Source organism: Topomyia yanbarensis, chromosome 2 (genome assembly GCF_030247195.1).
Source record: "Topomyia yanbarensis strain Yona2022 chromosome 2, ASM3024719v1, whole genome shotgun sequence".
In the NCBI taxonomy this organism is placed as follows: domain Eukaryota; kingdom Metazoa; phylum Arthropoda; class Insecta; order Diptera; family Culicidae; genus Topomyia; species Topomyia yanbarensis.
Window position 1 is genome coordinate 121,840,128 of NC_080671.1, and position 23,596 is coordinate 121,863,723.

At 38.9% G+C, this 23,596-nt stretch overlaps 1 protein-coding gene across 2 annotated transcripts in view; it reads right to left on the minus strand.

The window, feature by feature from the left end:
* LOC131679808 (chorion transcription factor Cf2) overlaps positions 1-23,596 on the minus strand; it is a 198,168-nt gene that overhangs the window by 124,375 nt on the left and 50,197 nt on the right. The gene's annotated exons all lie outside the window — the stretch shown is intronic.

The window sequence follows — 23,596 nt, forward strand, 5'->3', positions numbered from 1 at the left end:
TCACATTCGAACTCACGTAGCTCCCATGTAAACAAACCACCGAGAATTGTCAAACGAAGTTCATCCAGCTTATTTTGTGGGGTTATGTCGGTTGATGTAAAACCTAATTACAGTCGTGACCAGGGATGCCATTATGCCAGATTTATCTGGCATAGCCAGAGATTTTGGCAGCTTTCAGACAAAACGACAAAGCTCTCATTCTACCAGACTTTTATGTTTTAGAAGCTGCTACATACACATTTTGGAAATTTGGATAATGATAACACACATTTTACAAAAATCGATTAATACACATTCTATGAAATTTAAAATGTATGCCAAATTTCGATAAATTTAAGGTCAGTGTTAAGCTAGGGGCAGATCACTTGTGATGCATTTTTAAAAATCAGCGAAATTAAATGCATTTATTTCCATCAAAATAGAAATTCATAATGCATTTTGCGTTGCGTGCAATGTCTTTTGAGTTGCGTGTAAGACGTCAAAACCCTACGAAAAAACTAGCCCTACATTTCACAAAACGTCGAACAAAGTGGATCAGTGTAGGACGTTTTTTGAACAAACTTTTCTGCGAGGGAGTGCAAAGTTGATGCAAAAATGGAAATAAAATGCATTTTTTTCTAATTTGATGCAAATTTTTTATACATTCCTAGAGTGATCTGTACCACATTGACAATCAAACTGACAACAATTAGAGATGTCTAGCGAAACATGTCAAATGGTCCTAAGTGCAAATGACAGTTTCTCTTTGTTTACTTTCTCTTTCGCTAATAACTCGGCAGTTTATACGTTTGTTACTCAACTCTTAGCAGAATATGCTAGTCGAAATCAGAGTTTTTTTTATATATCCTGAAACAATATTGAAAAGTTTTAAGATGACGTCGTAATAATCGAAAAAGAAAGTAAACAAAGAGAGGCTCCCATTAGCACGTAGGATCATTTGACATGTTTGTCGAGATGTGAACAGAAAAATCCCCATAGAAAATCCTCCCGATTTTCCCACCGACTAAATCGGCTTGCGTCGGCACAATCGGCCTACTATGCAATCAATTAATCGGTCGATTGTTGCACCGACTCTTATGGGCGTTTAACATGGGCGTCTGCCGACGCGACAACCGATTAATTAATTTAATCGGTCGACCTCGCAGCTCCCGATTTAGTCGGTCGACAGGGAAATTTCACAACTGTCAATTTTTTTATGGGGGATGCATTTGCGGTCCAACTAGCGAATCAAATTCGTTTGTTGGACAGAGGCTGTGGCCCAACGAGCGAATCACGACAGTATTTCGGTGATAACTAACCTTACACTGACTGGATTACACTTAAATGGTTTTTTTTTATATATAATGTCTTTTTTATTTTACAAAAGTATGTAGGATTATTATTTAAATTCACAACGAGTAAAAATAGCTTATTCAATTGGCTTTAAAGCTTACCAAATTACACAGAAAAGTGCCTTTTTTGCGTGGAGTAACAGTACAAATAGATTAATATATAGGAGTAACAGTAATTACGGTACAAAGAGCGCTGTAATTCATCCTATAATTTGATCTCAGATGCATGCCATACGATCGTGAGAAATAGTTTTTTAAAATTGTTTAGACCCGACATTTTTCACACACCTTTGCCAGAGTTTCGAGATCGAAATGATTTCAAAAACATTGGGGGTAAAAGCACAGGGTAGTGCATTTAAATACAGTAGTGTTAGATGTTAAACGTAGTAATGTTCCTCCAACTTTACGTGTAGTTGAGTGTTTTGACGCATATAGTTTATGCAATCTTCTAGATCTACGTGAACCACAATAGGACCACATCTAGGGGCAAATCACTTGTGATGCATTTTTCAAAATCAACAGAATTAAATACATTTTTTGCCATCAAACTAGAAATTATGAATGTATTTTGCGTTGCGTGTAAGACATCAAAATTTCGCTAGAAACTAGCTCTAAATCTAACAAAACATCGAACAAAGTGGATTGGCCTAAGGCGTTTGTTGAACAGACTTTTTTGCGAGGGTGTGTAAAGTTGATACAAAAATGAATAATAAAGGCATTTTTTTCAAATTCGATGCAAATTTGATAAACATTTCTAGAGTGATCAGTGAAGTAATTTTATCAAAAGATGGCCATTCCGCCACTGCTTTTTTTCTAGAAGGAGTCCACGGCCAGATATCCCTCTTTAACATGACATGATCTACATTTAGGTGACCACCTAGAGCTCTTAATCGGTACAAAATTACTATGCTCTATTTCACCCAAAGGAGAAAAATTGGGTAAACACCAAAATATCTCACTAAGACGAATTTTTTTTGGTAAAACCAGTCTTTGCACTTGAAGGGCATAAATCCTTTCTTTTTACATGGGTGCGTTTCGACTTGGTCTCATCAGAAACCGACATTAACTTTTTGTCGGAATAGACAAAAAGGTAGAACAAAACTATGCAATAAAAATATAAAATCCTTCATACGTCGCAAAAGAAAACAATTTTGAATTCGCAAGTTGCTCCTGTTACATTTTCGGGCAACTCGATAAGTGTGGTTTCAAGAAAAACACTAGTTAAAAATTTGTATTATGCTCAGAGTACGTATATAGGAGGCGTTATGGATGAATTGAAAATTGGCACATTTAGATTTTCTTGCTGCTTCCATTTCTTGTACATCAGTTTTAAAACTTTAAAACACACTTAAGGTCGAAAAAAAATGTCGATTTCTTTTAAATTTTACTGTGAACAGACGATGCCGGCCGCTTTTGCTCCTGAAAACAATTTCAATTATTTAATAGATCATGCAAAAATTCAAATATGAGATTTCCGTCTACATCGATGTATGCATTTCCCAAGACTATATCAAACATTTCATAATCCAACAGGATTTTTAGTGGAAAGAGGAAAAATTGGAGAATGTTCATAGCAGCTATCAGAAGCTTTAAGTGTTTGGCTGTGCCTATCTCTTTGTTCAGAATACGGAACGGCATGACATATGCTCAGAAAACTTTATGTATGTACGAAAAACAAAAACCAAACAGAACAGACACTATGGGAAACAACGTGAAAAGTTTGTTGATGTGCATTTGTTCAACAACTGAAATAAATGATAAATTCCATTCAGATCTACTGGCTGATTAGTTAGACTAATTTATTTGTTTTTTTACCTCATTTCGAATTAGTGACTATAGACGCAAACGGGTATTTCAGCTCTAATGGCCGCATCGAATGCGTACATACCGTGTGATAGAAATAAATAGCAAATAACAGCTACTCTTATTCCTGTTGTGACGGTTGTGCTTTTCTAAATAGAGGAATCCGAATAATTACAAGTTACAGTTAGACAACAACAACTTTTGTCAAGTTCGAAGGATATTCCTGAAGCTCATACAACTACTTTGTGTTTGGTAAAATCTGCAGTTGACAGGAGCTTTGAAGCAATTATCAGATGTTTGCAGAATTTGCCTGACTTACTAACGACTCACATGAGTTCATGATCACTTTCTTTGAAGTCCACAGAACTTTTGTCTGATGATTTATTAGTTCCAATTCTAGATGTTTTAACTTTGGGGTCATTCGCCTTTTCTTTAGGGATTCTAATTTTGAACATTAAACGCTAAACGCTAAACCTGTCACCTTTTTTCTGAGTAGAAATACCTTTTGAAGAAAATTGATAATTATTTTAATTTTTCTGACAATTGTCGAAATTGCTTGGGTTTTGAAATTTGTATTGGCTTATTCATGTATGTATTTTTGGTCGGTCTCTGTACGGAGTCACTATCGCAGAAACCACAGATACGACTCTACCAGCTGGACCCTAGATGTCGACTCATCAACACATGAACTTAGTTTCCTTTTTTAAAGAAGACGTGACCAAAGATTGTTAGTTGTCAAATCTAAAAAGTTCTCTCCAATTATTTCTTTGCAGAGCGACAGCTAATAAGTCAGGTTAGCAAATAAAGTCTTGGCTTACAAAATTAATATATGAGAATACAGCAAAAATTGGGAACTAATCAGAGCGTAGCTTTCGAATGTTTTCATAATGGAGATGTTAGAGCTTTCATTTGACTATGATGGACAGAACACCTCACTCAGTTTGAGCAATTCTCATTGAGTATGATTCATTTGTGAGCTCTCCGAAATATGATGAGCGAACTGTAACTCTGCACTCGATCGCTAGATAAATCTTTCGCGACAAGCCTTCGTCGCCGATAAGGTTTTTATTCACTAGAAAAATGTGTCCGGTCCGGTCACAAATCTCAACAAAGTAACTTTCCATCGACGGTCGGCATAAAACTTTGTGCCGACTCGGCCGAGCAGCTTTTGCCGCCGCCTCTGGAAATCAATAAATTAATCTGATTTCAGCTGTCAACATCCGTTAAATTAGCGCGAGTGCATTCTCTCACTCTCGCGCACAGAACAGCTCCCTCTACATTTACCATGGATGGCGTCCATCGGAGAAGCTTAAACAGACGACACTGCCAACAACACCAGCGTGCGCGGTCTGTAGAACAGTGAGTGGCTTAGCGCGCAAACAGGTTCACTTGAAGCGCTGTATGTATGAGATGAAAAAGCTGCCGCTCGACACTTTTATGCAATTCGAAGCGCGATTCGTAAACAGCTCTAGACTACGGGGATCCTCACGCGAGCTAGCGAGGGTGGGAACCACGGGCTCGCACGGCTCGTTTGTAAACTGATCCGGCTAATAATGTCATTCAATTCAATTTACTCTGCGGTCGGAGATTTGTGCGTTTAGCGAGTTGATTTGATGTAATTTTGTTCAGTCGCAGGGTTCAAGCTCAGCTCAACGCTGCAGCTCAGTTTCGAAACCTGTCTAGGAATGTCTACGGCTGGGGTAATTATCATTTTGATTTGGAAATTGGCATCACTCGAATTCTAGTTCAGCTCGGCGAGAACTCGACCCGACAGTTGTTGGATCCGGGCTGGTACGGTGCAGTGTGAACGACTTCCAGCGGATGACAATCCTCATCATCGTCACCGTAGTCGTTGTCGTCGTCGTCAACGACGATGGCCAGTCAGCCAGCATCATCTGTATTAATAATGCTACTATTTCATACGCGCGATCGTTGTTCGTGCAAAACAAGTATACACAACAATTTAATATTAATTTCCACTGTCAGGCAGCCGTCACTGGGATCCGCCGTCGTTCCAGGCTAAACTTAATAAACCTGTTTCCCTACTGGTGCTGCCGCTACACACGAGATCAAGTGAATCTCCTCGCGTGCTGTCCACACTACCGCACACCCCCGCCACAGGGAATCCTGATGGTAGAACACGTTGTTGCTGCCGCCAGAGCGAGTGCACTGACTGACTGTTTTCCACTGTGCTTCCCAGGGATGAACCTTCGATGAACAGCAGTCAGTCCCCGTCCTACAGATTGACGATGTAAGGTACTACATATACTTCAACACTGAACGACCTGAGGCGGGCGCAGGTTGTGGTCACATCGCAGGCTTGCGGTTCGGAATCGAACGTCAATGAAAAACCCCGCAGCCAGACTCGGGCGATTTATGTGTATGTCGTAGGGGGTGTAGACTCGGCTTGGCGCATAAAAGGCAGTCGGGCAGGCAAGCTGGCGTGAGGGCAGGCCGGCGGGCAGCATTTTTTCCACTGTGTCTGCTGCAATTTTTTTTCCTTATACCCCTACATTTTGTTTCATTGCATTTTCTTACTGCTTCCACATTTTCTGATATCGCGTGCATTCTTCGAGGCTGCTGCTGCTGCTGGGGATGGTTTGGTGGTGTGTTGTGCAACCGCATCAGGCAGACTCGTTTGGGTTAAGCCGGCCACCAACCAACACTTGTAGGGAGAGCTAAGAAGGGCTTGTCGCGATCACGTTTGTCACCGTCGTTGTTTTTGCGCTGCACGGTGCGTTGGGTTGACGTGGTTGCGTGGCAATGCAGCCAAGCGACAGGTGGAAATGAGAAATATTAGCGCGAAGGAAATTGACTAGCTGCTGGATTGCAATGCATCGGATGGGATCACGTTTAGGGTGTTTGATTTGGTTCGTGGGTCTTTGTGCGTACTTATAACTATATCGTTGCAGTCGAGTTGACGCATATGTTTGTAAAATCACATGCGTTTTTTCCGTTGTTCGGTAAATCTATGCAGTGGCGGAACCAAGGGGAATATTTCAAGTTTTTTTTTGTGATGAATAATTTGAAAATCTATTACAATTTCAACCATCGGTAATATTGTTAGCTTTGCTTTGCTTTTTCCTTCGAAAAAGTGTTGCTGCCGATAGAGATACTATTACATGCACAATTATTTTAATCAACTGAAGCAATATAATAATAAATCATAATGTTTTTGTGCATAGTTGAAGAATATGCAATATACATTCCACTATACTACGATGTAGTTTGTTGATTTACCCTGATTGAATTTAAATGGCAACCTTCAACATCCCTCATATTTATTATTCTGGATGACAGAAACAAAGATTTAGTTAACATTTCATGCAGTGTTGAATTTATGGCAGAATTCTGGCTAAAGCCTAACACTGCCGCTTAGTTTCGCCTTTTCCGCCAGAATCGGATTTTGTAATACACGCACAGAATACTGAGAGAGATCTGCCAGAACTAATATCGCTTTGTTGAACTTCTACTAATGCTGATTTCGATTTTAGTTCAGAGTCGCTTTAGGTTCACTCAAAGCTGTCATTTTTATATGGATTTTGTAAAAATTGGAGCGACTCGAATCTAAAAACGAAATCAGCACAACTTTCTGTCTAAATGTGGTTAACGTGGTGGTTGTGGGTTACAGTGATCGAAATCAAATTAGACGGAACTGAAAATATATGCCAAATTAAGTTCAAACAGACATTTCTCCACTATTCTACAATGAGTGTCTCAAAACTGAATCAATTTACCCACTGACAGAATTAACACTTGGTAAGCTGGCCTCATAGTAAGATGGCGTTGTTTGAGGATGAAAATTGTTTTGTTCAAGAGTGGGGAATGATGGAGTAGGGCGGGTTGAACGTATCTTCACTATTCGAACTTCGTGGTTCTGGCCAGTGAGGAATTCTTCGCACTGTATTTAAAAGTTCTTTAAAATTTCAATTAGTGCCGTTTTCAATTTGAATTCCTTAACATCGAAGCTATTCTATGTTAATAGATGCCGAAATTCGTTAACAGATAAGCGAACATTGCTACTTTAGCAGTTTATCACTGAATTATTACACTTTTTGATACACTTAAAGCAGACAATATATGAAAACATTCGACTTTGACCGTTATTTGTTTGTACTACGCTGAGATTTTTTGAAGATCTCTTCTCTTTTTACAAAAGCTTTGCATATTTTGTACTGAGCTAACTGAATTCGGATGACCGTGAATGACGATTGGCCTCCAATTAAACTATCCTAATAATCATACATAACAATTCAAAAAAATACATTACCAGTTTGGTTGAATGTCAGTTGTAGAGAAATATTAAAGCGTTTTTATAAACTATATATTTGTTCGAATAGAACACAAACAAGTTTGTTGTTACTTATCGGATTTCATGAGTTGTTTTTATTGACTGAAAGGATTATTTTACAACTCTAACTGCTAGAGAAGAAGCACTACCCGAGCAAATTCTCATGGGCGCAGATGCTATACAGTCCCTTGAAAAGACCATAAATATGGTCCGTACCAAGTTTCACAACCATCAAAACATCATAAAATGCTCTCAATAACCCACAAATAAACCACAATATGGTTTTTATGTGGAATCTACCGGACCAGGGTGATGGTGTTTTCACAGGTTGATCCTAGGGTTGCGAATTTCGTGAATACTGGCCTATTTTTTGGACCGAAATGCCGGTACTAAATTGAAATAAGTACCGCTTTTGTCGGTACTATGCTAAATTTGTGATAAAGTTTATATAAACTTTTGATATAAGTTTATATATTATATTTATAATTATATATTAATCTAGAGCTAAAACTTGACGACAATTAAAATGCCATTATTTTCAGAAATCTATCTCGTATTAACGTGTGTTGAATGATACATTCATCAGTACAAAGATGCAGTATAAGTAATTACAAATCGCGACAATAAAGTTTTTGTTATTTGTCCCAGATTCTTCAATCCACGCTAGACATTCAGAAATGTTTGTAGCCAGGATACTCAGAAACGACGTGTGATTTACATGCGATATATTGTGAAGGGAGCGCAAATTTGAAAATCATTCTTTTTGAGAATGTTTCATAAGCGAAGTTCTGGTTATTTCCCAGAATTAGCTTGTGGAGTCACGTATGCATTCGGTTTCTCTATCTAAATGTACTCCGATTTAGTACATAATTGTTTTGGATTAATCATCTGACGGGCGTGAATTGTGATTTGCAGATTTTGGAAAATGCAATAGCCAACAAGAGGACGTGGTGTACATGACTTCCTCATGGTGACCAAAAAATATCGTGGAACCGGTTCTCGCCACAAAGGGTCGGTAGCCGGTCTCATTTAAAACACTATCGGAACACCATGTAGGGAGGGTGAAATTGGACCATGGAGGTATTACGGGCTTTTCGTTTGCTCTGGTATTCTGCGCCCCGTCTCTAGTTTTCGCCGCCTTAGTGGAATATTTGATAATTATTTTATTATATTTACAATATAACTTGTTATTTTAGGCGGATTTGAAAGCGCTAATTCAAACAACAGTAATACGCAAGTTATATTTGTTGATACAGTAGTACACCAACGTTTTATCCGTTTCATTATAGAGTTTTACCTTTTTAACTCGTCTTTAATTGTATATTTCGTGCTTTCTATGGTTTTGCTTTTCGTATTGGTAACATTGTTTAATAATATGTTGGATTTTAACCATTAGCCCTAAGACAATATATTTTAATTTATTTTATGACGACTAACCGTACTAACACCTTTTAATTCACAATTTTACTATAGCTTATATTCGCCTTTTTTTAACCTGCTAACCTGATCTATAACACATTGTAGGAACATTTAACACCACTACACTTATATACAAGAAAACAATAAATCAATTTAAAGGAAACCGCGCGTTCTTCTGATTTCTTCGAATGTTGGGATCCGAAAGAAAGTTCTCGGTGGTAACTGAGTACAGCTAAGGTCGGATGATACTGAGAAAACTTCAATTTTCGCGATATCATCCGATCTGAAATTTAACTTGTCCACTTTTGGTAGCCCTTCTCATGACTGCAACAGTGAAGAAGGACATGTTGCGCGACATCATTCGATCAAACCGTTGTGATTGAGTACACTAACTGAGAGCGTTCCCGCGTGAGTGACTCGTGCGTCCCCAGACGTAAACGTCAGACTTGGAGGACTACCACTCACACAGTTGACAATATATCCAGGGTAGGATTTAGGATCCATGGAACAAAATGAGCTAATCTAGAGCAAAGAGAATAGGGAAAGAGACGAATAGTGTGAAGCCAAAAATACCTTATTGAGCGGACCAATCGTGCAATGTAAATAAACATTACTCATGCCTGAGTTGGAGGAGATAAGTATTGTACATCTATTAAAAAGTAATTTCAATTTTCGTCAGAATTTGGTTCAATCGTGATTGTGAGGTGCATTCTAGAGTATATGTATGAGTAAAAACAAGCTTTAGAATTATTTCATCTCTTTGTTTCGAAATGCGCATCGTTTGATAAACAAAACAAACGATCGACATACGGTTTGTTTTCAAAATATAATAGGAGTCATTTAAAGTGCTGCCTGTGGAAGCGGTTGCCAAAATTCTAGTGTTGAAATCATCATAAAGGGAGTGTTGCTGTTTTGACTGATTTTCACTCTTCGTCTCTTTCCCTATTCTCTTTGATCTAGAGTACCCTTTCATTAAGGCAAAGCTGACAATCTACATTGTAACCAGCAATTACATTTTCTATACAAATATTTTAGGCTGGCAAAATATTGTACTTCGTAGCGGTGTTTGTTTTCTATAAGTATCTATCGAAATCAATTTAAGCTCAATCCAGCGACAGTTGGCCGAGTTATTAACGAAATAGTGTGACATCCTGACTATTGAGAGAAATGAGGGTTCGTCTACTCTACTTGTCAATACATTAATAAATACAGGCGTCGTTCATGCTATTCTTATTCGATCTTTTTCCTTTATCATCGAATCAGCTCCAAGGAGAAGGCAACCATGGTGCTTCCAGACTGTCACACCAATTTGGAACTGCATATTGTTAGGCGAAATCGCTTCAGCGTTCTTTCTGTTTCATTGTTCTACAGTTCTGGTTGTATATATTTTAGGATCCGTAGAGCTTGAGCTTGTGCGACCACTCCTGGCTGCTACTCCGTTATTGATCGGGACTAGGTGAAGTTGCACAGGGAATCAGTAGATAATTATGCTTGGAATTAGCGAAACATCTTTCAATGTGCAACTCCTGGTAATCCTAAAGTGTTTCTGATCAATACCGGCGCCGGCCAGGCCCGAACGTAGATCGCCGAAGGAAAGGGAAGGAATTGTTAATCCGATACTTGCTTTTGCTAGAGGCCGTATATACTACTGCGCACTCCACAAGTATCACGGGAGGAGGATATTTTTGTTAGTAGAGTATAGAAGTTGGATATACTTCTTCTTTACCGACGCCAGAGAGGTGATTCCACTACCTGGACTAGATATCGATCCACCAATTTCATGGACCGTGGACCAACAGCTTTACTTCCCTTCCGAAGGAAGACGTGACCACAGATTTTTTCACCTCAGAAAAATCTCAACGACCTCGGCTGGAATTGAACCCAGGCCAACTGGAATGAGTGGCGGTCACGCTTAACATTGAACCACCGGCGCCGTCAATATATTTTAGGATGCGTAGAGAATATAAACCCAAAACTGAAAATTTCACAGCAATATTTTGGCGCAGCTACTCAATTTAAGTACAGAAGGGTCAACAATTTGATTTTGTATGTTCAAAACTACGTGCCGAATGAAAATTTTTTAGTCACGTAAATAAAAACAAACAAACAAACAAACATGTTCAAAATAATTCTATCAAGATAACAACGTATTGTGCCAGCACAGAAAATTCTACAAATATTATTGAAATCAGTTTGAAGTTACGTGACAAAATTGTTTAGCGAAATATTAGCTTATGTTTTGGAAATGATTCAAAAATTAATGTTACATGTATTTCAGAAATTTTTTTCGCTATCTTCTAGTCTGCGGGTTTGGAATTGGAGCAATACATCTTTCCTAATGTGATAAAACTTAACATAGTCGATTTCATACTTCGAAAAGACACATTGTCTCCAATAAATATTCCACTGCGATAACAGATTGCAGCTCTAAAAATTAATCTATATTGTGTGATTCTGCGTAGGAGAATCCCTTTGATACTCGTTGATTTTCGACTCATGCGTTTTTCACTCACGATGGTCTTTGATTTGTGACGGTAAATAAGCAATGACCGTATCACTACACAAATGACCGTCATTGCGTTTTCATTTTCTTCACATAGTGCTTCAGTTAAGTTCAGTTTCAAAATAAAAAGCCAGTCTCAAAGAGTTACCCCCACTATTAAGATATTTTACGCTACATTTAATCGAAAACATCGAAAAAAGTATGTTCTGCAAAAAATGAATAACTAATTGAGTGGCAGGCGGCGATAGCTGAAATTTTGCTTCTGATGTGTAAAGATCAAGATCTTTACAATACTGCCATGCGATCTCTTCTAAACTTTACTTCTCAACCGATTTCTAAAAAATGCAAATATCGAAATTTGTGCAATTAGGTATTAACATCATTTTTGACAATTTACGGTGTCCCTGGCCCCTTCTGACGGTAACGTAATCAATGCGGCAAGTGTGTAAATTTCATGTTTTGCTATAATATCTTTAAATTGTGGAGCCGGACACTAAATTTTTCGTTCGCTTACCTTAGGATTTAAAAAAAAAACCACTAATATTCAATATAAATTCGATACGAAACCACGTTGCTCCTCATAGAGTTCTCCAAACAACCACCAATCAAACACTCAGAGATACCTTCAACGCGATTGCGTCAACTTGTGATCCAACACGATCAAAACCACAGATCCGAAGACTTCGTCAGTCTACTCTCAGTCCAGCTGATCAAGATCCCCGCGTACGAATCAATTACCCCACACCCAACGTATACGGGAAGTTTCACCCTCTCACCTCGCTGCTCCCATGGTTTTGCATTACCTCGGCTATGAACCCAAAACAGTCATTCATGTTTCCTCGATTGCCGAGCCTAGAGGCTACGGATGCGTACCTAGCGCGAAACATGTCGTTTTCTTTCTTGGCAATCAACATACACACACATACGCACACTTCCACTTGTCAAGCGAGAGCACCATTTCCTCCGCCGCAAGCGACCAACCGCGATACCATCCGCAGCCACCACCACAGCCTCCCACCATCGGCACATTGGTAAACTGGAAAGAGATAATGACACCGCCCCGGCCAGCATCATCTCTTGGACTTGTCCGGTCGTCGCGGTCAATCCCAGGAAATGCTCGAAGGAGCGTCCCCACCTGCCTTAACCCACCATGCTCTTGTGGTCGCACAGTCATATTCTGACTTCGCTAAAGTCGCCGTAAAACGTTCAACAACGCTAAAACGAAGACGCAACCGACAGACTGGCCCTCACACGGCCATTAGCAACGGGCGATTGTTGATTTTTATACGCCAGATTTAAATCTCTCTTTTTTATTCCAACCAGATTAGATATTTGTCTCTTCCCGCTATCTGGTCCTCGGCGGTGGTGTGTCAGCAGCGCAACATTGAACTAGTTCTTGCGTACAGGAACAGGCGGCCCTCTAACTCATGGGAACCTGGTCACCCCAGCAACAGGTCTTTGGTGTGGCAGCAGCCAGCAATGGCGAGGCTAAAATTAGTATCGTGAATTAATTAGTCTCCGCTCTCCGGGAGCCAAGGAACTCTGCGCTGGGTTGAGCAACCTAAAATGCTGCTCCTGTCGGTCCGCGCGAAGTTTTGTATTTCTCGTCGTTATTTTATTGATTTCCGATGTCGTTTTCTGATAAGCGCGATTTGAGCGGTGCGCTTCATTTCCGCTTAATTAAAGATACCTTCAAGTCCAGCAGCAACCCGGCAAGGCAGCGACGCCATCCGTGGTCGAGTGGATTCGATACGTGCGAGGTCCGGTTGGAGGTGGACCATCATCGCTCAGCGGGTGTTTTCCTTCCTTGTGACTGTTTTTTGTTTGTTTTTTTTCTCCCATCGACAACGGGCTGAGAACCGCGTCGGAGACCTTTTGATTAATTAGCCAAAAAGCGATTCGGCTCCGCGAGCTCTGCTTCTGCGCAGCATCGGTCGGATCTGGAGCCGCGATTGCTTCATTTCGAAAATTAAACTTTAGCCGCGAGGCCATAAAATGAGCGGTGTGACATCTCGGAATCCAGGCTCGGGTGAGAAAACCCAATTTAATGCACCATTCCAGTATTCCTCAAATAATTAAGTGAAACAATAAAATCGACCAACAAAACGAAACATTCACCCGAAAGGGTTGTTACGAGAGCCGCAAGTACACCAGTAAAGTAACGATTTAATTATGCATCCTTCGAGTGAAGGTTCCTGGCGGGGAGATAAAAGTTTGGGATATAAATTTTAACTGGCAACTGTCGTCGCTTTTTGTTTTTTACTTCCACCAGGGTCATCGATTCTCGAGCCGGCAATGAATTTATGCAAGACTCGCAATGAGTTACATTTACGTACAGGGTGCTTGCATCATTTTGAAACCTTTTAAATGTTGATAACGGATCACGTTTGGTAAAAGAAACCCTTCTACGTCTACGATGAAATCTCAACCGTTAGAGTTATTGTACCTTTTATGTAAATGATTTGGTTGTCCTAAAATGCCTCCAACTTAAGAAGTGAGCTACTTATCTATATGTTTTCAATTTTTTATTGAAAAGTCGACGAAATTTCCAATTAAATTCTCTTATCAAATCTTTCTGTCAGTTAACTTAGGCAATTTGTTGGAAAAAAAGTTCTTAAAGAGAGTTACTCAGCTCTCACTTTTTGAGTTGGAACCATTTCAGAACTTACCAGTCAATTACTGAAAAAGTGCAATAATAAAATAAAAGTTAACGAACAAGTGGTAGACATCTTGAATTATATCGGTTGTATTATGCTTAATATATTTTGGGAAAACTACTTAACTCCTTATGAAAACATAATTTTTTCACTACTTTACTTCTAAAACCACCGGAAGTAAAAAAAAATTGAACGTACCACCTTGTATAACCCGCATGTACAGTGTGTCCAATATATTTATCGTCTCGAGTAATCTCATCTCGCAAGGAAATCTGGGCTTGCCAATGGACAATGAACTAAACTGAATGAAAATGTTGTCAATTTAAAATGTGCGGTAAAACTAGGTGTCCGGGCATTTAACCGAATCCCATTTGACCGAGAGGGTCAATTGTTCGAATGAGTCGTTTGGTCGAATGCTGTGCAGCCGAATGTCAGTTTTTTTTATTTCAATTATTTATTTGACACGGCTCATAGCGGTAGCTTAACGGAGCCGTGGATCTTTTATGTGTTTGCAATATGTAAAAAATAAAAATAAAAGCAAATATTATTGATTGTCCGTTGGATCTCGTGCGCGCAACTTTTTATTGCGAGCGGAGACCTTCTTTCGCGGCTCGCCTTCTGCGTCATGGGGACCATTTAATTCTCTTCTGTCCTCCACGTCAAGGTCATCATCGTTAAAAGTGCCATGGTGCTCGCGACAAGATCTTCTTTCCTGCTTCTTGCACTTCCCGGTGACCAATGTAAATCCGTCGTCATTGGTATTATTTTCTTCATTGATGTTGATTACAGTGGTTTTTGGGGTGCTGGATGCTGCTTTGGCAATTGTCAATATGAACTGAACAGCTGTCACAAATTTGGCAACCGTTTGTGGTTCAGGTATTGGTTTTGAAAACTCGTTTTTGGGTTGGTTTGCCGTGGAATGCGTTGGCAATCGGTAGAGATGCATTCTCCTCTGCATATTCCGCGCAAGGTTGTCCGTGGTGCGCTGTCTGATTACAATACTTGCACGTAGGAGTTTGCCCCTCATGTGTGCATAACGTAGTTTGATTAGTAGTAGCTTCGTGGGTTTTGAGTTTTGTAGTCATGTGGGAGGGGATAGGTCTTTCGATCCGCATCCTCACCACAGTAACACCGTTAGGTGTACCCGGGAAGAAATTTCTCCACGTATCACGTGTAACGGATTCTACTTCTCCGTATTGCGACATGTATTTTGCGATTAGGTCAGGAGGGGTACGTGGTGATAGGTCATGTAGCTTTTCATCTACATAGTCTTTTTCTACATACACGGGAATCTTAATTCCAACTTTATCATTTTCACCCACGTGTTTCAAGTTGTTCTGCAAAACGAAACGTTCGGCTTGAGCTATCGTGTTGAATGATATGAGTACTACATTGCGAAGATGATGGTACTGTAGATACATAACCTCCTTGAGCTTAAGCTGCATCTTCACCTTCAGCAGGTATTCCACTTCACGAAAACTCAATATTATTGAACAGAACAGTCAACGACCGCTGTGTTGGGTCGGAGCAGAGATTTTTCGTCAACTTTACTCATGATGGGAATAATAAATTAAATCTTTCCTTTGTTCTCGAGACAATGAACACTAGATCGAGAGGTTGATAGTTGTTGTTCACTTGGTTCGATTGTACGTCTGACTTGGGCAGAAGTAGAAAGTAGACTGGCCGAATGCTAGTTAATCGATATAGTCTTTTGGTCGAATGTTAATTGGCCGAAAGCGTTATTTGGTTAAATAACATTCATTTGAAATGATTATTTAACAGAATAATTGCAAGAGGAAAATATAAAAATGATCTAGATAGTATCGAATGTCTTATTCACGACAAATTGAATCATGGTTACTTGTTCATGTATTCACAAAATTCGTAATTATTAATCCATATATTCTGTTAATATGTTCCTTATTTCAAACATGAGCTGTTCATTCCATCCATACCTTTCTATAATACACGTCCACAAAAAAATGGACGATATTTTTCATATCTTACACAGAATTCACAGGAAATTTTTAGAATGACTACCGTAATTATTATGCTTTAACCAACGTTGCTTCAAACTATAGCGGTAAGGGCTTGTGTTCATAGATGCGTTTATGAATAAAATTAAAAAAAACTATCGGTAAAAGCGGATTAGTTCACAACACAGAAACTTCATCAATTTGAGTGTGTATAGCAACCTGATTTATCGGCTGTGTGAAAGAGAAATCCATTGTGTCAATGAAGCAGATTTATATACACACTCAAATTATATTGATCAAGCTTCTTATATATCCTGAAAGCTATAATTGAATTACACTAGTCATAGTTATGGGATAATCAATTCTTTTATAAAGTATTCTTGATAACAAAATAGATGATTCCCAATTGTCGTAAGGCCAGTTTATCATACACCACTGAGGGATTTAAATCAGTTTAATTCAACCGACTATTTAGTTTATCAGTATCGGTTAATTTCGATAATGGTGTTCAAGATTTTTTTTAAAATTTTTGTTCAGTGTTTTGTCAGAACTCGAATATGATAAATACTATCGTCAACACGATTGCTGATCTCCATGTTGTTGTTGTAAAGGGTGTTACGTTCAAAAATTTGTCAAACGAAAATGTATGTCAATCGTTCAACCTTTTTCTTAAAAATCAAATCAAGTTTCTTTTGCAAGTTAAATTCATACATAATGAAGAAAAAATATTCACTCAAGCTTTCTTTTTAGCGAATGCCAATTTCAGGGTCTTTCGTTTTACTCCTTTCATCGAGTTTTGCACAGCCTCCTTGGTCACTTTCCTCTCCGCCGAATGCCAGTTTGCTTTGAACTGAATCTCGCTGATAACTGTCACTCGTGTCTCCTTGAGGCGTTCCGCTTTCCGAATCTTTTTCTATTGGACGATCTGGCTTGTCGGTAGGATTCTTGTTCTTGAGCACCACCTGGACGTTGTCCGTGTGTGTCCGTGTGAACAATTGTGTTGCTTGAGGAAATGCAACACTCGTGTTTTCCAGGCACTCCTGCATATAAATTTTCTGGTTGATGGTCCTGCTTGTGATGTAAATGTCGCTCTTCAAGTCACAGGAACAGAGCGCTTGCCAAACGTGATATTTCCTCCTTTTCCTGTCGACGTATAATATTTCTGTCTGAGAAGCTGTTTTAAACTTGCCTTGACGTAGATTTCGTTATCCTGTACAACACAATCAAACTTCGTCAGCATACTCAAGAATTACTTCTGCGATCTTTCTTGCTATACTTATTCTTCACGATTTGTCACCTCCTTCTTATAAGTTGACAGCCCGTTTTTATATATATTTTTTATATATTATTTTCTATTTGATTATATTGTTTTGTTTGCATTACATTTCTAATACTAATATTGGGTGTTCAGCCACAAGTGGTGACTTTTCATCCCTATTGTTTACATGATTCAGTTAATTATTATTAAGATATAATATGCTTTCGCAGTTAAGTATTTTTTTCAGTAGGATGTTTTAAACCCACTTGCCTTGTGAATAAGGAGCTAAACAATCCCAAAGTGCCAATACCTTATTTAGGACTGGTGGTATCCAACGGGGAAAAACGATCAGAAATGGGGAGTGGAGCTAAGCAATCATGTGAAAAAAATTCCCCCCAGAGGCGAGACTCGAACTCGCAACCATTGAGACTCCGGCCCAATGCATAATGGTTAGTGCATTGGGCCGGAGTCTCAAAGGTTGCGAGTTCGAAAGAAAAATAGAATTCTCATTGATATGTGACATCATTCTAGTTAGGATGATTTTTTCAAATAATTTACTAATAGAAGAGAGTAAACTAATTGGTCGATAGCTAGATGCTTCTTCTGGGTTTTTATATGGCTTCAAAATAGGAATAACCTTGGCATTTTTCCATCTTTCAGAGAAGTATACTAATTCAAAACATTTGTTGAATATTTTGACCAAGTATCTCATGGTGATTTCGGGAAGGTTTTTAAGACGAATGTTGAAAATTCCATCATGACCTGGAGCTTTCATATTTTTTAACTTTTTCATGATGGATTTGATCTCATCATAGTTTGTTTCAACAATATCGTCTAGAGACAATAATTGATTTGAAACGTTTTCATATTTTTGTAAGATTTCGGTTTCAATAGGACTCACAACGTTGAGATTAAAATTATGGACGCTTTCGATCTGCTGAGCAAGTTTTTGAGCTTTTTCTTCGTTTGTAAGAAGTATGTGGTAACCTTCCTTCAAAGCTGGAATTGGTTTTAGAGGTTTCTTAAGAACCTTAGAAAGTTTCCAGAAAGGTTTAGAATTTGGCTTGATTTGTTCAACCTCCTTCGCGAAATTTTCATTTCTTAAGAGTGTGGATCTATGCTTAATTTCTTTTTGTAGATCCTGATAGATACATTTCATAGCAGGATCACGAGAACGTTGATATTGACGTCTTCGAACATTCTTCAAGCGAATCAGAAGTTGAAGATCGTCGTCAATAACAGGAGTATTAATTTTTTTCTGTGTTGTTGGTACTGATAAATTTCTAGCATCAACTATAGAATTACTTAAATTTTGTAATGCCGTATCAATGTCAGCTTTATTTTGTAAATCAAGGTCATGATTAAAATTATTCTCAATATAAGTTTTGTTATGAAACTGTGTGGGAGAACACGGAAGGGACGTACTGCTGGCGGATACGGGCAGCCTCAAAATCTGTAATTCAGATCTGGGGCGAATCCGGGTACTCAAAATTCTATAGTCCCTCAAACCAGTAGTCATAAAAATGGCAGGGGAGGTATTCCGAATGCCGCGAACTAAATGGAAAGCTTTCTGCTATTGAAGATTATCGCCAGTGACATTTGAAGCAGGTTATTTCATGTGCTAAGGAACTAATAATTTAACAAAAGCGTGAACCACTATTTATCAAGATCAAATTCAACCATATTCCAAAAAAAGGTTAAACACGTATGAAGCCCAACAAACTTTGACCACATGTGTGCACCCCTTGGTTCACCATGCCACAGTGGCACGACTTAGAACAAAAGGTGGACTAAAGTCAAAACTTTGCCGTATCGGCTTAAATAGGACGGTTGTACGTAATTTTGGTACGCTGAATTCGTTTTTGATATTAAAACATATTAAAAATAAACAGTACCATAAACATTACCATTCATTAGGGTGTCTCAAAAATATATATTTTTTCGAAATTGTTCTTAAACTTTTTGTATATTAATTTTCGTGTGCCAAATCGTTTTTGATATTAACACTTGTAAAAAAACTCTCATTATACATTAGGGTGGCTCAAAATATTTTTTTTGTAGCGAAGGTTCAAAAATTTTTGAAAGAACTTTTTGTACGCTGAATTCCTATTTTAATTATAAAAATAAAAATTAACTTTACTTTTTATTAGGGTGGCTCAAACGTAAGTATTCTGTCTTTTATAATGATACTATCAATAGTAATTATGGTAAGATGAATCTATTTTCTACATTGATACGAATTGATTTATATCTCATTATGGTGCTTCAGATATGATTATTTAGTTTTTTCGGATCAAATAAGATGTGTTTGACTAATTTTGGAACGTTTAATTCATTAGTGGGTTGGGTTACTTGATATGAAAACTACATTTTCTTTAACCCGCAAAAAGGCAAGGGCTCTCAGAGGACCGGCTAGTTACAGTTCTCTAGTTCCAATCAACTTGTAATTTGAAATACATTTGAAATTGATCGAGCGTTTTCAGGCTTTCGATTCTCTCGCCGAAAAAAACGACAAAAAGAGGCTTCTGGCCCTTTTTTCGCGTATATGGTTCATTTAAAAATGGTCTCATTTTATTTGGATAACGTTTACCCTTAAGATATATCAGTGCTATACAAATTCGGATCAAAATAGACTTGCAAAATGACTAAAACTTAACTGTGTTTACTCAATTTGACAGTTACTACGTCAGTTAGCATGAAATAGTTCCAGAAACATTTAATGACACATTACAATTGGTTGAACATATTTACTGATTTTTTAACATTCTGAATATCTTCAACATCTAAAAACCGTACTTCCCACTCGACTCCTTACACTTGATCACTAGTAAAACCCTCGTAGATCATGTTCTCAATGCTATCTGAAAGTTGTGCATGTATTCGTATCATTATTCTAACTATAAAGTGATTATTCAAATTCAATATCAGTAATAACCATGCGTCTCCATTGACAGTTTTTTGAAATTTTGACTGCTTATCGCAAGTTTTCGCAAAACTAGCATAGACTTATTTTGAAGAGAAAATTAAAAGCTTTCGAATGAGTATAGTGTGATCGCGGGCATCCACGAGCGTCGTTGTTGTTATCGCATTAGAAGTTCAAATTCAATAAAAATTAATGACAAACAGTTATCTAAACAATAACTAAACCAACTAGTGACTTATTTCTGGCGATTTTACGATGTAATTTCCTCACACGGACAATTTTGGTGAAGTAATGCAATGCATAAAATCAACCGTTTCTTTGATCAATCAAAATAACGTGATGTAGTTTCTATAGCCAAATAATGCAAAAAAACACTTGAGTTATGCCCTTCAAGAAGCTGTTAACAATTCGTTTTAAGTCGCAATCACCTAAAATTTTGCAGAAATTTATCCGATGGCTCAGCTGCTACGAGAAAAATACTAGCAAGAATATCGCGTAACCTTCATATATGGACTTAAGTCCGGGCTCGTTCCACTGTGCATGCGGCAGAAAAACCCGTAAATAATTGACACCGAGTTTCGGCCAAACTGAAGCGAGGAGTCCAGCATCAAAGCAGCACCTCGTTCGTAACCGGAGCCCGCGCTTAAATGTGTGCTGTATGGGTTGCCTAATTGGACAAACAAGCGAAAAATTAAGTTAAATCTGATGGAACTCGGCGGGAAGGCAGAGTTCGGTCGCAGATAATCGAAAGTGATAGAGAATAAATAAAATTAATTTTAGGGCTCTCGCTGGAATCGTTAAATCAAGCGGTTGATCACCTGATTGTGCATCACTACGAACAAAAGATCAACTAAGAATTTTAAGGTTATACCTATCATTCAGTGGATTAGTGGAAAAGGCGCCGGACCCTGAAACAACAACAGTTAGCGTGCAGTAACAACACCACCCAAACGCTGACAGCACTGGATCCCATCAAATATTTCAACCTCAATGACTCACACTTCACCTAAGATCTTCCCATCGGCATTCAGCCAGAAATAAAGAAGCCCCCAAAAAAAACGTGAATCACTCTCATCGCCGTCATCCACTTTCGCACAAATCAGCAGCCGAAGGGGACTGCTGAAGTACGCTAAAGGCTGCTGCTGATTGGAAGAAAAGTGCTTGGTGAATCGAACCTTCCCAAAAGGCTCTCCACTCGTCGTTTTCATCTCGGAAAGGCTTTTGAACGACGGCCGTTTTAATTGATGTGATTCTTCTTCAACAACCGTGCCGCCGGACAGCAGCGCACTTGTTCACACGATTAATGACGACCGGGGTACCTACTTGATGGTATATGACCGACCTACAGAAAACATGAAGATGCCGCTGCGTGGATCCTTTTCTCTCTCTCAGTTGCGATTTGAATGTAACTTGAATGGCGAATATTGGGGTCAGCTTACAGGTGGTGAAACTGTGGCCCCGTTTACCATTGCCTAGGATCGCGGAAATAACGAGTTTTCCACGAAGCAGTAACAGTTTTTCACTAATCCATCAATGATGACGGGGCAAAATGTCAAACAGTCAAAACAACACGTTTGTGGTTCTAAATACGGTGCAATAAACCAATCTAGAAACGAGAATGACCGAGAGAGCAAGAAAGAGAATGAAAATAAATAAAATCCTCCTCCAATTTTAAATCAAAATTAATATTCATTTAGTGGTCCGGGTGGGAAAAGAAGCAACGGAGGCACAAAAAAGCTCAACGCGCGCTGTTGATGTTGTTATAAATGTTCAAGTGTATAAAATTCCACTTATGTACGTAATATGAGAGCTCACGGCCACTTGTGCCGGTCTGGAGAGGAATCGAAAGAAATGCGAGGGTGGGAAACATTTTTCAGAAGTGGCCACTTTGTAGCCCCAGTGCGAGTTGGAGCAGCACGGTGGGATCCGACACGACAAGAGCCCAAAAATTTCGTACTCCGGAATGCGGTGCGGGGAATGGTGATGGCGATCCGATGAAGGTACCCACCACCGATCCGCATAAGAACCGTCGGTCCGACGAAGGGACGCTTTGTTTGTGGCTTCACGTTCGGCTGTTGGTCCTCCACCAGTGCTGGATGCTGAGAATGTCGGAGATGGCTCGGGTGCTAGTTGATACCCCGTCGCTTGCCCTTCCGTACCACCGCCGCGGCTCGTTTTCGTTCTTGACCCCCTTTGCGCGGAGTGCGGGTGCGAGTAAACTAAACGAAGAAAAGAATGCGGTGTGAGTAATCCATGGTGCAGGGTGTTTCACGTAAAGGTACCGTATAGATATTTGTGAGTTTTATTCCACGAAAAACGTTTTGTGTTAATACTAAAGTTGGGTATTAGGTTCATCATGTACAAAATGCTTCATTTCGAATTTCTTTTTATGGAGACTTAGGGTAAATCGCCTATTCCGAAAAAGTGGCAGCACTGCTGTATCGCCCGGACGCGACTGTGTTCGTATTTATTTTCCAACGAAATGAAGTGTAGTTAATTGAAAATAGGAATTATTCATTCACCCGATCTTTTATTCCGTTGGTGTTGGTTTGTAAAATTATCGAGACTGTAGTGCAATTCTGCCAAGATCTTGTATAGCATCTGCAGCGCCACCTGAATATGACCGGCTGATTCATCGCTTTGGCAACCCTGATCTGGAGCATGGTTAAAATTGACAGTGCGATGGTTGAATTTGACAGCTCGATAGATAAATTTTGTGCACATGATGCAGAATAAAAAGGTGTAAACATTTTCTGTACCTCATTTGTTTGTTGTCAATATTTTTCCATAGAAAATGAAGGGTTAAAGATAGAAACGAAAACGTGTTGTGTCAAAAATTGTTTGGGTTGTTTCATGATGTGGATGTTTGCGTTTCGAGGTTATGACTGTCATTTTTAATGTGATAAGAAAAAAAACTTAAAATATTGTCAAATATTCACACCTTTACCAACTCGCGACTTTCGCCGCTGTTAGTTCTAAATAACTATACAAATGTCTACATTTGAAATGGGTCGCTTCCTCGGTTATTTTTTTTAATGTGAACAAATTGCACGTAGTATTCAAATATTGAACATGAAGACGATCTCAGAAGGTACGAGTAAGACCAAGCATTTTTGAAATGGGCCGTTGGATGTATAATAGAGCTTTCACTTTTCGTCTCCGGGCAAAAAATACACATTTACATTGATCTGTAAGAGAATATAATTTGACCACTTAAAAGGTTTCCAACAAAGGCGGCTTTGGATATGTCTCGTCTTATGGCTAGGGTAGCCATATCCAATAAATGACAACGCGATCTATGTATGGTGACAGATCGTCACGGCAAAAATCTAAAAGCATAACGAATGAACCTCGCTTGGGTTGTTTTAAATCTGTTAATCGAAATTTCAGTGTAAGGATACAATTAGTTTCTAGAACGGAATAGACAAGCGAAAA